This window comes from Corythoichthys intestinalis, chromosome 13, assembly GCF_030265065.1.
Source record: "Corythoichthys intestinalis isolate RoL2023-P3 chromosome 13, ASM3026506v1, whole genome shotgun sequence".
Classification (NCBI taxonomy): Eukaryota; Metazoa; Chordata; class Actinopteri; order Syngnathiformes; family Syngnathidae; genus Corythoichthys; species Corythoichthys intestinalis.
The window spans coordinates 21,590,359-21,606,150 of NC_080407.1; positions in this window are offsets into that span (position 1 = coordinate 21,590,359).

Below are 15,792 nucleotides of genomic sequence, written 5' to 3' on the forward strand. Positions count from 1 at the left end.
ATGAATGAATTTAAGTAGCAAAATGAAAGACAAAATTGGTTTGGTTGCAACATTGAGAGAATATTACGTTTTTGATACATTAAATTGTAATGAAGCTATACTAATGTGTCCGTTCATAAAAATGTAAGGATGACAGCAATTTTGTAATAATTCTCAATTGGAGTATATTTTACAATTGACAAACTAAAGTACACACTGTGATAGGTCACAGGCGATCTTTCAGTCACTAATTAAACCTTTATTGCAGTAGTGTGTATTTTAATTTTGATGTACTGTAACCGTGTTTTTCATTTTGGTAAAATCAGCAGGCTTTAACAAACTGACCGCGCTTAAAGAGTTAATCTCCCGATTTCACCAAATCAATTTAAGGAGCATATAAATAAATTATTATTTAAATAATAATGAGTGATGCTGAAACCGAAAATAAAAGACGTGCGAAAAGAAAAGTAAACTAGTATTTACGTTCGAATGGACGCTAACTATTACGATAAAACCGGAAGCTCGGAGCTCCAGCGCAGCTTCATGTTGTCATTTCCGGTCTGAGAGCTGCGATATTGCGTCACTTCCTGTCTGCGGGATGGGTACTGAGACGAGCGGCGCAGGGTACTGAGAGAGGCGGGCTGCAGCCAGACTCTCTTGCAATGGGCTGCATACTAAATCAGATGAAGTCGTGACTCCGCTGACGTCATCCACCTGTTGGGGACGCTGGAGCCCTATAATGGTAGGGGTGGCTAACCGGCAGATTAAAAGATTCATTTCTCGTCATCTGCGATTTGCTAAATTATTGTATATAGTCGATTCTTCTTAAAATATGATTGTAATTCACAAAATAATGCTACTTAAGACTTTTTTTCTCGTGTCGTACGCACTTTAAAACAACACACAAAACCCACACTGGTGACAAACCTTTTTCCTGCTCAGATTGTGGTCAAAAATTCAGTAGCAAGAGCACCTTGAAACAACACTCAAGAACCCACTCTGGCAAAAAAACATTTTCCTGCTCAGTTTGTAAAAAAGGTTTTGTTCAGGCGGGAGACTTAAAGACCAAATGTGAAGTAATGTTGGCCAACCATGTTTTTGAATAATATCAATGGCTAAACAATTATAAGCATATTTTCGTTATTTTTTTTCAAGCAACCCTTCCAGATTCTTTGTTTAACCCATAGCAACGCCCTTGACAGCGAAAATGCTTTTTCTTCGACAATCTTCGTAAAATCTTCGGAATTGACGTCACATCGAGAACTGCGAGGGAAGTCCGCTATACACACAGTATTGTTGCATTGCTTCTCGGTAAGATGCCACGGCGGTGTGTGGTGATGTTTTGTTCTCAATCTAAAGAAAAGTTGTATGAGTGGCTGAAGGATAGCAGGGCACATAAATGGACATCTTTTGTTCGCACCAAGCGAATGAATTTCACGCCATCATCGAGTAGTGTTCTCTGCTGCAAACACTTCGAAGATGCCTGCTTCCTCAACCGGTCTGCTTATGATCAAGGATTTGCCAAAAAGTAAGTGTGATTTTTGGATAGATGACTGATGACCAGTGTTGGGCACGTTACTTTAAAAAAGTAATTAGTTACATTACTCACTACTTCTTCCAAAAAGTAACTGAGTTAGTAATTGAATTACTCTATAGTAAAAGTCACTAGTTACCAGGGAAAATAACTATTTCCGTTACTTTAAAAAGAAGTTGTATGTCAAAGAATTTGAAATTTTCTGAGCAGTATTCGAGTCAGTGGAATAGAGAAGAACAGACAGGTAGTTAACTTGTTAGATGCTTCAGCAGATTTGAATTGCTTACCACAGATGTCGACAAAAGCTTTGCCCGGGACATAAATTACACATTACATGCAGGTTCTTTCCTTTAATTTCGACAAACTTGAAATAGTGTCTATATCTCCACCCCTTAAAGGACCATTTTTCTTCTGAACGCTCTGCCATCCCGACCCTGTGCATCTGTTTTGTGTGTGTGTGTTTGCCGCACGCACTGTTCCAGTTTGCTTGTGAAATCACCGGCTCTGATTGGCTTACCACGACACATGACTCTAAAGCCTGAGTATACTCCCGCGTTGCGGTGACGGCGTAGCGACTACGGCGTCATTCGACATTCGATAGTTCTGCGGTGAGGGAACGCGTTGCTCTGGAATTCACCGCCAAGCCACTAGAGGGATGTGGCGTTATGTTTGTACGGTTTTGGGGCATGATTGTTGACTACTTCCGCTAGTCGGAGAAAAAATAAACAATGCAAGATGGAACTCTTGAAAGTAAATATTCTGCTCATCAACACTGAATAAATATTGAACATACAAATGTTGACGGGCAGGCGACGCAGAAGACGGTTTCGAGGCGGTCTGGCCGACTTTTGATGCCGCACAGAGAGTTTTAGACTCGGGTGGAGAGAGCTAGCTGTGGCGGCTAGCTTCAAACTGGCGTCGAGCACTGCGTTCAAGGTCTGCAAAGCCCTCCAGCCTGATTTGTTTGCCGTGTCCTACAACCAGCCAGTGGGAAGCCATAGCAGATTTCTGGCGTCTAGGGAACTTCCCAAACTGCGTTGGGAGGCTTGATTTTAAGGTTATCATAAAAAGCACCGAGGCACTCTCAATCAGTGATGATGTATTGTGTGTGTGAACTGTCTGTTATTGAAAATTAAAGATCAAAACAACTCTTTTGACACCAAATCTGTGCTTTATTCTTCATATACTTGAAACATATGTACACAGTAAATGATGAAGTGCACCAACCAAAAATACGACATAAAGTGATAAAAAGTTGGCAGTTTTTGGCCGACTGTGTCACCGCTTCGTGTGGCCACTCGATTCCGACCACCCACGTCTCGGTGGTTCTTCCATTTATTTATTTTTTCGATCGCCGACCTTGCCATTTGGCAGTCACAATAATAATTTCTTGACGAGACTTGCTCTTCGATGATACTCCCGTTGGCTTGGTGCATTTTTGCGTGTAGAAAATAATGTTTGATTCTATTCTACAATGGCGGTGTTTTCGCCCGGAAACAACAGTCTGAGCGGACCAATCACAGTCCGTTTTCGCTACGTCAACGCGTCTACGCGACGCGAAGGTTAGAAAAATTGAGAGGTGCGCGTCAGGCTACGGCGTAGGGTCGTAACTCGATTCTTCCTTGACGGCGTAGGTCTGACGCGGAAGTAAAACTCGGCCTTAACCCTCAGCCAATCACAATCACTTCCATCGCAGTGCCATATATTTAGAGAGTCGCGACACGCCCATAGGGATCCATTATACGATTTTACTTACGGTTACGGAGCCTCGCGTAGTTCCAAACATGGCTTCGACGAGGGCGGATCGCATTCATGCGAATGGCTGACTGTTAAGTATATTCGGAGGTAATTTGATGATAAAAACGGTCACTTTTGAATTTTCAACAGTCTATATTCTATAAGAAGTGCTTTATAATGTATATGTTGAACTTTATTTGTATGTGCGTGGCGTAGTTATACATACATTTTATCTTGGTGACGAGCTATTTTCTCCTACTTTTTAAGCTGACTCTGCTAACTGGGAATGTATCGCCAGGGATAAATTAATTAAATCGCTGCCTCTTTTAAATTGTCAACTCTTTCAGAGGCCCTTTGTGACGTTCACACTCATCTATATTTGTGAATATTGGTGCACGACTGGCTTTACGTGTTAATTAGCTCGATTATGTAAGCTTTGAGCTAAGGTATCACCCTCATGGAAGAGTACAAATGATGTTATACATGGTGTTATCTTTGATATATTACCACAGGTAGGTGAATCAAGGAAATCGAGACATTCTCTGGAAAAACAGTATTCTTGTGACAAAAGAAAAACCTAAATCATCTTGCATTTCAATGTAAAAGTCGATTTCTCGTGCAAATGCTAAAACAAACATGAAACTCACTCCACATGGGAAAGTTCCCTACTGCGTAACAGTTTACATAGTTTTCAGTTGTTGCCTTACCCTTCCTAATGTGGAACTAGCATCTAAATATATGTTATAATGCAATGAAATAATGAAAGTAGTACTTAGATACGCAATTTTATCCATTTTCCCATAAATGTCGCAATTACCGCTGTTAGTTCCATTGAAAACCACTACACCGCTGCTTGTGCTTGGAACTATCCACACCCTGCAGGAACCACGTGACCACCTGCGGCGACATCAAAGAGTGTCGCGACTCTCTTTATAGACCCTACCCACCGACGTCACAAAACCACGTGCTCGCTGTATGGTTCCGCCCACTTGTCCGTCATTTTGTCTCTGTATTAGCATTGGTTTCAATTGATCGAGGAATTTAAAATGCATTTCATGGAAGACCCGGTGCTTTCTGATGCCGTAAACTCACTGGATGTGTTGCATAAAAGGCGTTATGTGGAAAAGCTTCGTTCTATACAGTCGCCAGATCCATATTTGATGCCCAAATCGATGTTTTTCGACCCACTGTCTTCGCCCTGTCTGCCTGACATCTGCTACGCTGATATTTACAATTATCTTGTCCACACAAAATCAGCCTATTCTCACGAAAATTTGAAAAACTTCAAGAGCTTGGAGGCTTATAAATACTTCGTTGCTGGTTGGGTGAAACAGGTCCTCGTCCACGAAAATTCGGCAGGAATCTATCTTGTGCTTGGAAAGGTGAGTTACGAAATTTTCAATTCAAAATCTTTTATTGCTAACATCCACTGTCAAGTCTAATGTATTTCATGTCGTTTGTCAATGGAGTTAAGGCTTTTAATGTTTATATGGTTTAGCGATAGCACTCTCACCACATACATACGTGTATGTTGTCGGCGATTAGCCTAGCAATGATCTTAATTGTGGTTATTTGTCAGCCCAAAACCCTCTAAGTATATCTTAAATGCATCTTACCGGATATAAAATGACTACTACATAGTCTGTGGTGATTTTTTGGTGCCCAGTTTTCACGTCGAATTGCAGCCGTCCATTTCGCTCTCTTCTTTGGATCCCTCGGAATACGGTAAAACTTCAAGTCTCTCCTTCCATCTTCTCTGTTAGTGCAACCAACAGCCACACACGCCTTCACCATTTTGATTATTAATGTTAAGGAGCAGAAAAACACGCCGTAAATAGGAGGAATGTACGTAGCCGTAACAGGTTAACACTATGTTTTGACGGACAATTGGGCGGTACCATTCAGGAGAGCGGAGTTGTGACGTCACGTGGGTAGGGTCTAAAGACCCTACTCACGTGACGTCACAGCCACGCCCCCGCGCCATGTTGTCCGGATACTAGTCATGTTAATGCGTTAGCGCTTCGTAAATTCCTCCTATTATGGCGTGTTTTTCTGCTCGTTAACATTAATAATCAAAATGGTGAAGTCGTGTGTGGCGGTCGGTTGCAAAAACAGAGAAGATAGACGGAGAGACTTGAATTTTTACCGTATTCCGAGAGACCCGAAGAGGAGACCGAGATTTACTGCTGCAATTCGACGAGAAAACTGGGCTCCAAACGACTACCACAGATTATGTAGTAGTCATTTTATATCTGGTAAGAATCAATCAATCAATCAATCAACTTTATTTGTATAGCACATTTAAAAATCCGCCAAGGAGACCAAAGTGCTTTACATAGCAAAACACAGCAAAATAAGTCAACTTTGAAAGATAAAACAAACACATAAAATAAAATAAATAAAAGACGAGGTCATAAACTGTCATTGCACATTAAAAGCTGACGAAAAATAAAATGTTTTAAGACGTGATTTAAAATCCGTAAGTGAGGGGGCCTGTCTAATAGTAAGTGGTAATTGGTTCCACAGCCTGGGCGCCATCACCGCAAATGCACGGTCATGCAAGATGCATTTAATATATATTTAGAGGGTTTTGGGCTGCCAACCACAATTAAGATCATTGCTAGGCTAATCGCCGACAACATACACTCAGACGTTGTGAATGAACTACCTGAAAATATATAATTATAAGGGGATAATCAGACAGTTGTCATACAATTAATTTACAATTTCACTATTGAGGTCAAAAGCCAAAAAATAAATTCAACTAGGGACAATCTGGAGTAGTGCTATCGCACTTCATATTTATTACGTATTATATATGTATATAGTGAGAGTGCTATCGCTAAACCATATAAACATTAAAAGCCCTAGCTCCATTGACAAATGATATGAAATACATTAGACTTGACAGTGGATGTTAGCAAGAACAAAAGATTTTGAATTGAAAATTTCGTAACTCACCTTCCGAGCACAAGATTCCTGCCGAATTTTCGTGTACGAGGACCTGTTTCACCCAACCAGCAACGTAGCATTTATAAGCCTCCAAGCTCTTAAAGTTTTTCAAACTTTCGTGAGAATAGGCTGATTTTGTGTGGACAAGATAGTTGTAAATATCAGGATATCAGATGTCAGGCGAAGCCAGCGGGTCGAAAAACATCGATTTAGGCATCAAATACGGATCTGGCGAATGGATAAACTGAAGCTTTTCCACGTAACGCCTTTTATGCAACGGATCCAATGAGTTTACAGTGTCAGATAACCCCGGGGCTTCCATGAATTGCTCTATAACTTGCTCGACTAATTGAAAACAATGAGAATAGGTCTGAAAAAGAGGTACAATATGGCGGCCGGAAACAGCGACACGCCCGTTTTGTGACGTAGGTGAGTAGGGTCTATACGGCTCTGTTCCATCGCATCTCTCGAGGGGCTGCATTCACGTAGGCTCGTTTCCCGACAATTCACGTCACCTTCAAAGCGTCTGTCGTCCTCAAAATGGAAGCAGAATTATTGCTGGCTGACAGTGGGAGATGGGAACGAGGCTAGCATCAGGTGTAGCAAACACAGAAACGTTACCAAACTTTGGAAAGCATTGTCTAATTGAATGAGCAGGGACAAACAGCTTGGAGTCATAAGTACGTGCGCTATTCTTGAACCTGAACGCACCCCAAGTCTTGGATGACAAATCAACAGAGCAGAGAGTCGACTCGACATGGCTGGTAGTTTCTTCAATTTATTCAGAGTAAGTAACGCACCGCTTTTGACGGTCAGTAACGGTAATGGCGTTGTAACAGCGGAAAAAATAATTAGTTAGATTACCCCGTTACTGAAAAAATAACGCCGTTACGTGGCGGCGTTATTTATAACGGCATTACTCCCAACACTGCTGATGACTTTGTCAGAGCAGAGCTGCCAACTGTTGTGGAATGAACAGTAGAAGGTAGCGCCGTTAGCCGAAAGCTAACTCGTGTTATTGACTTGAGCTGCACTGATTCTATTTGCTTGTTCAGTTGACTTGGGCCCAAGCCATTTCAGTAGAAGATCCAGCTCTTCTTTGTCTGATAGCACCAGGTCTTTAGTGATTTTCACAAAAGATTATTTCCAGCTACAATAATTTTGTGGATCATCATCGAATCTCTGCATGGTGCCTGTTACAAGGTCACGTCTCATCAGATCTTTTGCTACATCACTTACATTTGTTGTCTGTTGAGGGTGGGGAAGAGATGAACTGAGTGGCTGATACTGGTAAATTGGAGCTGGAGATGTAGCGCCAGGAATAGGGGATGATCTGCAGTTAAAAGTATGGGAATTTTGTTGAGGTAATGGTGAAGTTGAATGCTTGTGTTGTCAACTTGATAAAAGGGGTTCCGGCATGGGACTGGATGTTGTACTGGCTGGATTATTTGACTGCCGATATAATTTTGAACCTTTTGTTTGGAGTCCACAAAGTCGATGGATGACCAAGTGGTTGTGCTTCTTCCTGCTGAATGGCTGCCTCCAGGATGTCCGCTTCTGCTGATGCAGCTGCTGCCTCCTTCTTCACCTTCAGTACATGAAGTTGAGCTTGGATTTGAGCCTGTTGCTTCATGGCTTCAGCTTCCTCTTATGCAAAAGACAACTGCGCTTGTGCAGCCCCAGCTTTGGCTTGCACTTTGAGTGCTGCAACGCTTGCTGATGACCTTGTAGACTGCTTTGAGGATCTGGAGCAACGAGACCTTGTTTCCCATAACTCACCTTGACTATTTGGTGAGCAGCTTTGCTGCTGACTTTGCGATTGAGCGTCCACTGGCTTCAACATTATGTCTTTATGCTTGGAGTAACAGCTGCTGGCTCCAACTGTTGATTATGAGGCTTTTTACTGTTCTGTCCTCACTAAATGTGAGACTGTTTAGCTAGACAGACAGCACAACGAGGCAAAAGTGGATTTTGAAGATTTTACTTCCTCACTCTTGATGAATTCGTAAAACTGAAACACATACAAAAATGTTGAAAATGACACACATATCAATACGAAATATTTCACACAAAACAAATCGTCGCCAAATGTCCCTTCCATCGAATCAATATATAACTTTAGTAAATTAAATCTGCCCCATTTGTGTACAAAAGTCCGCTAGCTTTGATGCTAAAAATTCTAACGTTTTCTCCCTTTTCTCATGGTAAAACGCTAAATATAACTATACAAACAATATCCCCCCACTTAAATACAAATACCCACACCAACATAGATTCATTGAAACAACTTACAGATTCATGTGTGTGCCGAACCAGAACGCAGCTGTCCTTTAACACTGTTAGACAGGTCTGCTTCATTGTAAAAGAAAGGCAGAAATTCAACTACACCCAACGCCGCCACCAGAGATCATAATTTGACAAATACGGTACAATACTTGTGAAAAAACCATCACACCTGTCTATCAGCTAGAATTCTGACCCTGAAAGACCTGTTAGTCTATTAAAAGTCCACCTCCACTCCCATGTATTATCCTGAATGAAATGCACTCATTTGAGATCGATGGCAGCATAAAGACACCTGTCCACCCCATACAATCAGTGGGACTCAAACTTGTAACATGGTCAAGACCAAAGAGCAGTCCAAAGACACCAGAGACAAAATTGTTTACCTTCACAAGGCTGGAAATGGCTACGCAGCAATTACCAAGCAGCTTGGTATTATAAGGTCCACTGTTGGAACAATCATTAGAAAATGAAAGAAGCTAAAAATTACGGTCAGTCTCAATCGGAGTGTAGCCCCATGTAAGATATCACCTTGTGGCATGTCAATGATCCTATAACAGCCCAGAACTACACGACAGGAGTTGGTCAATGACCTGAAAAGAGCTGGGACAACAATTTCTAAAGTTACTGTTGGTAATACACTAAGACGTCATGGCTTGAAATCATGCATGGCATGGAAATCTCCCGTGCTTAAAACAGCACATGTCAAGGCCCGTTTTAAGTTTGTCTATAACCATTTAGATGATGCAGAGGAGTCATGGGAGCAAGTTTTGTGGTCAGATGAGAGTAAAACAGAACTTTTTGGTCATAATTCCACTAACCGTGTTTGGAGGGAGAAGAATGATGAATACTATCTCAAGAACACTATCCCGACTGTGAAGCATGGGGGTGGTAGCATCGTGCGTTGGGGGTGTTTTTCTGTGGATGGGACGGGACGAGTGCAGTGTATTATAGAGGGGATGACTGGGGCCCTGTATTGTGAGACTTTGGGGAACAACCTCCTTCCTTCAGTCAGAGCACTAAAGATGGGACGTGCCTGGGACTTCCAACATGACAATGACCCAAAGCACGCAGCCAGGAAAACCAAGGAGTGGCTCCATAAGAAGCACAACAAGGTTCGAGCATAGCCTAGTCCAGGGGTTGGCAACCCAAAATGTTGAAAGAGCCATGTTGGACCCCAAAAAAAAAACAAATAACAAATAAGTCTAGAGCCGCAAAAAAGCCTTAAATAAGCCTAATAATGAAGACAACACATTCTGTATGTATCTGTATTCGCTTTATTAGCCTACGATCAAAATGACTAAGTCGGCTAAAAATACATAATGAGCCTACATGATTTCATGTTTATTTTACCTGCAGTGCATCCTACATTTCACTGTGTGACTACTCTGTTGTATGATGCTACCTCAAGGTTAACTTCATTACAATATTAATGAATTGTTTCATTGCTTTTATGAAATTATAGAAATACAAAATGGAATGTGCATAACATGCCCCTTATCTGGGCATGTCTTTGATTTTCTTTAAATTTTTCAGTTTTGTTTTTAAAGTCTAAAAGTAGGTGTTCTGATATGTTGATGAATGTCTCCTTCGTGTTCTCACCACCTGTGAACAGTTTTCCACGCTTTACTATCTCCCGGGTTTCAACAAAACATGCAGCAGTAGCAGCTGAGTTTGGAGATGCAATCCACTTCTTAAATTTATTTTTGCGCTCCTCTAAGTTCTTCAGAAATAATGGAATCACACTTTTCCTCTCACTCCCAACTGGGTACTCTGCTGCCGATTTGTTTACAATAGCCACCTACCTGGCATGCCGACCTGCTGATATAAACATGTGTCGCAGGCTATGACGCAAATCTTCGTTGCCAGAAATGTTAAAATTTAATATTTATTCTGCACATTTTTAAAGCATTGGAAATCATACATAATGTTTGTGTCATTTTTGTCCTCCTACCGAAACCACATCAAAACAAAAAATATATTTCCCTCAACCATGTTTTTCAATTTTCTAACATTTTTGAAAATGCTCCAGGGAGCCACTAGGGCAGCGCTAAAGAGCAGCATGCGGCTCTCAAAACACGGATTGCCGACCCCCGGCCTAGTCGGTCTGCAGACCTAAAACCATATGCGGAGCTTAAGGGGGGGCCAGCCCCCACCCCACGGTGGCCAAAAGGTGTCATTGCATGTAATTGACTTTCCTATATATGATTTTAATTTTATTTTATAATTATTTTTTTTTACGTTTTCTGGTAAAATATTTTCTATAGAAGTTCCAAAGCAATAAAACAAACAACAAAAATGAATGAAAGGAACCAAAAGTTGTTTTTTTATAATGGGTCAAAATAATTTTTCGAACAGATCATGTGACTAGCACATTAGACGGTCATTTGCTTAGCCAAAATCACCCGAGGACCGAAGAGGCAAGATAGATATACATAACTTTTTCAAACCTAAACTTTCAAAAGTGACAACAACTACTGAACAAGAACCAAGGATTGAAAATGTGGACCATGAAACCCCAGAGAGCACCACCAAAATGGTGAGCTGGGTTTCAATTTGCCCCACTAAAGACGCTAATTGTACAACATTGTACCCTGGCCGCTGGAGCGCACACACACTCATATTAGGTATGAGTTATGACGATGTAAACAATTCATTGAAGCCAGAAAAGAACCACAGCTATATATTTTGGACATCAACGTTGATGTTGATTAAACTGGAGAAACTCCATACACGACTTGAATTACAGTAATAACAGTTATAGGTCATCCTACGAGTAAAACAGTAAATATTTCCTTTTTTTACGTTCAGTACGTATGTTAAGTTATATGACCCAAAAAAAAGTATATATATATATATATATATATATATATATATATATATATATATATATATATATATATATGTTTTTTTTTTTTTTTTTTTTTTTTTTGATGGATGGGCCATGTTTTAATACATCACCAAAACACGGAATTCAAGCAAATCAGGGGATCCGCCCAGGTGATGCAATTTTTGACGGGGGCAACTGCATTGGCGCGACACCCGCGGGCGCACCATATTCAATGGATGACAATCTTGGCAAAAAGTATAGCTGTCCTAAGCAGCCTGATTTAGAATTTCTCTTGAGAATAATGGGAAACAAACAAAAAAAAACCTCATTTTTAACTTAACATTATAAATATTCTTGTAAGTTAATTTTGTTGTTGACACTGCATATCGGGGTCATCAACATGTTGTGCCCCCCTGCCCCAAAAGTCAAACTCTGCCAATGTAAACCCAACAGAAAACCTTTGGAGGGAGCTCAAACTCAGTGTTTCTCAGCAACAGCCCTGGAACCTGACTGATGGGTTGGCCAAGATCCCTCCTGCAGTGTCGCAAACCTGGTGAAAAACTACAGAAAAAGTTTGACCTCTGAAATTGCAAAAAAAAAAAAAAAAGGCTACTGTACCAAATATTAACATTCGTTTTTCAGGTTTTCAAACACTTATTTGCAGGTGTATCACTCAAATCGTTAAAAAATCAGACACTGTGCTTTCTGGATTTTTCTTTTTAGATAGAAATTATGGAGGGGTCTGAAATTCTAAGTGGAAGTACTCACAAAATAGTAAGGTGTTCAAATATTAAATTAAATATATTTTTCTTCTTCACTGTTAGGAGGTTTTCCAAGAAAGTGAATATTTATCACTGCTGGTAGTCAGGGCCGGCCCAGCCTACACGCAGACTATGCAGCTGCTTAGGGCCCCTGACCACTAGGGGCCCCCCAATCTGGCAACCTCATTTTATACGTTGTTAATAGAGCATCATGAATAATGTGGCGCGGATTGCCGTTTATCTATGCAAATATCCATTTACTACAGTTTGCTTTATTTGACTTTTGTGAGTTTTGATGCCTGATTACAAGCTTAAAAAATAAAAGTTCTTCATTAACTTCTTTCTTTTCCTCTTTTGGAAAACGGCTTGGCGCCATCTACTGTAAGTACTGACAATCATTTGGGGTGAGAAGTTTGAAGTATGCAGTGCAACAAAATCTGATTAATATACAAAATATGGACGTATGGGTTGGATTGCATGTATGGGTTTCACAGTACACTGTGACGAAATGGTGGGCCAAAAATTTGGGCCCCTTGGCATTATTTTGCTTAGGGCCCCCAAATGGCCTGGGCCGGCCCTGCTGGTAGTAATAGTTAGCCCTCGACTAACAGCAGAAAGTCCCATGTAATTAATAAACCAACTGCTCCGTGTTTGACAAATAAAAACCTGACTTGCACACAACAGACAATCTGTGAACGTCTTACCTTTGTTGTTTTGCGGTCAAAAGTTTCATCCCAGCTCTACATCAAAGCTGCTATTTAGCTGCTGCTACTTAGCTGCTGCTGCTACTTAGATCAGGGGTTTTCAACCCAGTCCTCAAGGCACACTGTGGGTCCTGGTTTTTGTTCCAGCCGATCCAGCAGAGACAGTTGAACCAATGAGGCTTCTGCTAAAACAAGCCACACCTGACTGCAATCAACTGATTGCACTTGTAAAACACCAGATTGGGGAAAAAGTGTTGTCATCTTGTTTGGTAAGAATGAAATCCTGCACCCACAGTGTGCCTTAGTGGAATAGGTTGGGGACCCCTGACTTAGATGTTGCGAGCTAGTTAGTGTGAAATGCATTGTGAAGGTCCTGGTCGCTTAGAGTTAAGTGCGCACTCTTTTTACCACTATCTATGGGGTGACTTCCTTCTGGAGTATCAGTTGTTTCTCACTTTACGCATAGATGAGTACAGGAGCTGAGCTCATTCACATATGAATATCATCGGTGGATAGTCATAATAATACACTAATAATAGTCACTCCACAACCTTTATTGACCAGTAGGAGGCGGAGCAGAGTGATAGACTGATTTGCCACCCTTAAAAACAGTCAGCATTCTTTGATGCTTCCATTGCAGTTGTAGCCATTTTTCCTGTTGTTCTACTGTGTTAAAATAGTCTGAAACAACACCAATAATTATAATAAATTATCAGTCTGTTAGCTGTTTGTGAGGTTTTGTGCTTGTAGGCAACGTTCAGTTAGATCCTGTGCATCTGCTGGGGGCTAAGCCCCTCTGTTCAAAAAACAGTGATGCCCCTGCTGTATTACATCGTCACCCTTCCATATCGAGGCGAATGATATCGTGAGTTGTATTGTCCCATCCCTTGTAAATTGGCTGCAAATTTATTTAACATTGAAATAGAAATGGTTAATAACTATCACATAATATCAGGGTAAAATATGAAAAGTACATTTATATGTAGTGGACTGAATAAGAACAAGGTATTTATTAGGAATAAAAATAAACAAGGGCGGTGAGGTGCAAGCACTTTAAAGTTCGAAGTAGAGACGAGACTTTCATCGGCGGGGGCTGGTACAGGGGCGCTGGAAGCTGAGAATCCGTTTTAGTTTTTCCCCATCCAAAAGCAGCCGTTTCGGTCCAAAATTGTCTGTTCCTCCATACAAGCCATGCACGATGGCAGTACACACGCATGCCGGATAGTTTACGTACTAGGCTACTACAAAGACAACGTTCTTATTTCAACTACTGTGTGTGTTGGAGTTCTGGTATTGGAAATAAAAGTACAAATCCCCGCAGCGAGATGGCGCAATGACACAGGAACACATTTAAAAACTAAAAGGTCCAGTGATCCTCGGTTTAATACCCTCTTTTCACAACACTAAAATACATTTGCACACAGATAAACAACAGTGCTCTGCACGGCGGATGCTCAACAGCAAGAACAAACAATATTATGGCTAGAAAATTATCCTACCTATTTGAAGACACCAAAGATAGATTTCCTTTCTGGACTCCACAGTCTAAATCTGCAGCTAACTTTTCCTCATTGGGCATTATCACTGAACTATCATCATAATCATCTTCATTTTCGACCTTGAATTGAATTTTAGAGAAATTCACTGTTTTTGTATAGTAAAAAAAATCGGTTTTGCACCATGGTAACACCTTCTCTGTGAACAGTGAACTTTTCCGTTCCAATAACGCCTTATTCAACGTGATCCTTGTAGCAAGCAAGGTGTCAGGTGGTGACCATGCTATTAACAAACAAAAACATTTTCAACAAATATTGTCTCTAAAGGTAAATACACAAATTTTTGTGTTTTATGTATTAGATATTAATTTTTTAACAAAAATGATGTATCCCCCAAAATTTTTTCGCTCCTGCACCATTTTTCTTTATTAGGCCCTCATACTCTGTTGCAACGTGCCTCTGTCAATCACGAGTAGGAATGTAATAGGATTTTTAAAAAATTAAATCTACATTAATCCCACCAAAAAAAAAAAAACTAATTTGTGAGCCAGCATTTCTTTTATTATTTTGCAACATTGAACAATATATCCTAATTTTCCATATTTATTTAATGACATTATTTGTTGTTTATTATCATAATCGGTATCATTGACAGTTACAAGATAGCATTGTGATAAGATTAATTACCTGAAGAACAGACAAGGGCTGACGGGAGAAGCCTGGGCTTATTAAATCCCGTCCCCAGTAAACCAAAGGGCGCAAATCTTCGCATGATAGTGTAGACATTTCACATTGTGATACATGTGCTTTTTTTTTTTTTCTTTTTTACACATGAATTATCTCCCTAGTGGTCATTGATTAGACGTGGCACATGGATCATTCAGTCAATCATCCTTTAGCTCATTGATTCGGTGAGAATTGATCGGTTATGAAATCTTCCAGTTGATAGAGGACAGCTGAGAGACATGGAAGCCCTCTTCCGCCGCATCTCGCGCAGGTGATTCACTCCTCGTCAGTCCTAGCTTGGTTCACGCGAACAAGCCTCTCTTGGTCCCGAATCTCTGTGATCATTTTTGTCACATTTGAGCTGTGGCAACATTAGACGCTGTTAGGTCCATCTTCACCTGTGATATGTCATCACAGGCCTTTAGGAGTGGACTGGCGCGCCCCAGATTAATAGCATTGCCGACATTGAGAGCAAACTCCATTGCTTTTCTATGGTGTCGCACCACTTTCGCCGAGAAACTGAGCATCCAAAGGGCACCAAGACCCAGCAATAGAGCGAGAACCAACAGTGTGCTGAATGCGTAAACATCTTCAACATCCTCTATGTCAAGCACGGTCAAACATATGGGCCTCCATCTCCCCCAGCTATCCTCCGTAAATCCAGATGTGAAAGTGTTGGCCGGACATGGGCGTTGGCTTGATGTAGGTCGCATTGTTGAGAAAATCTTGTCCAAGGTACTTAAAGACCAATGGACCAGTTCCATGACGCATAAGATTGGTACAGAATTAA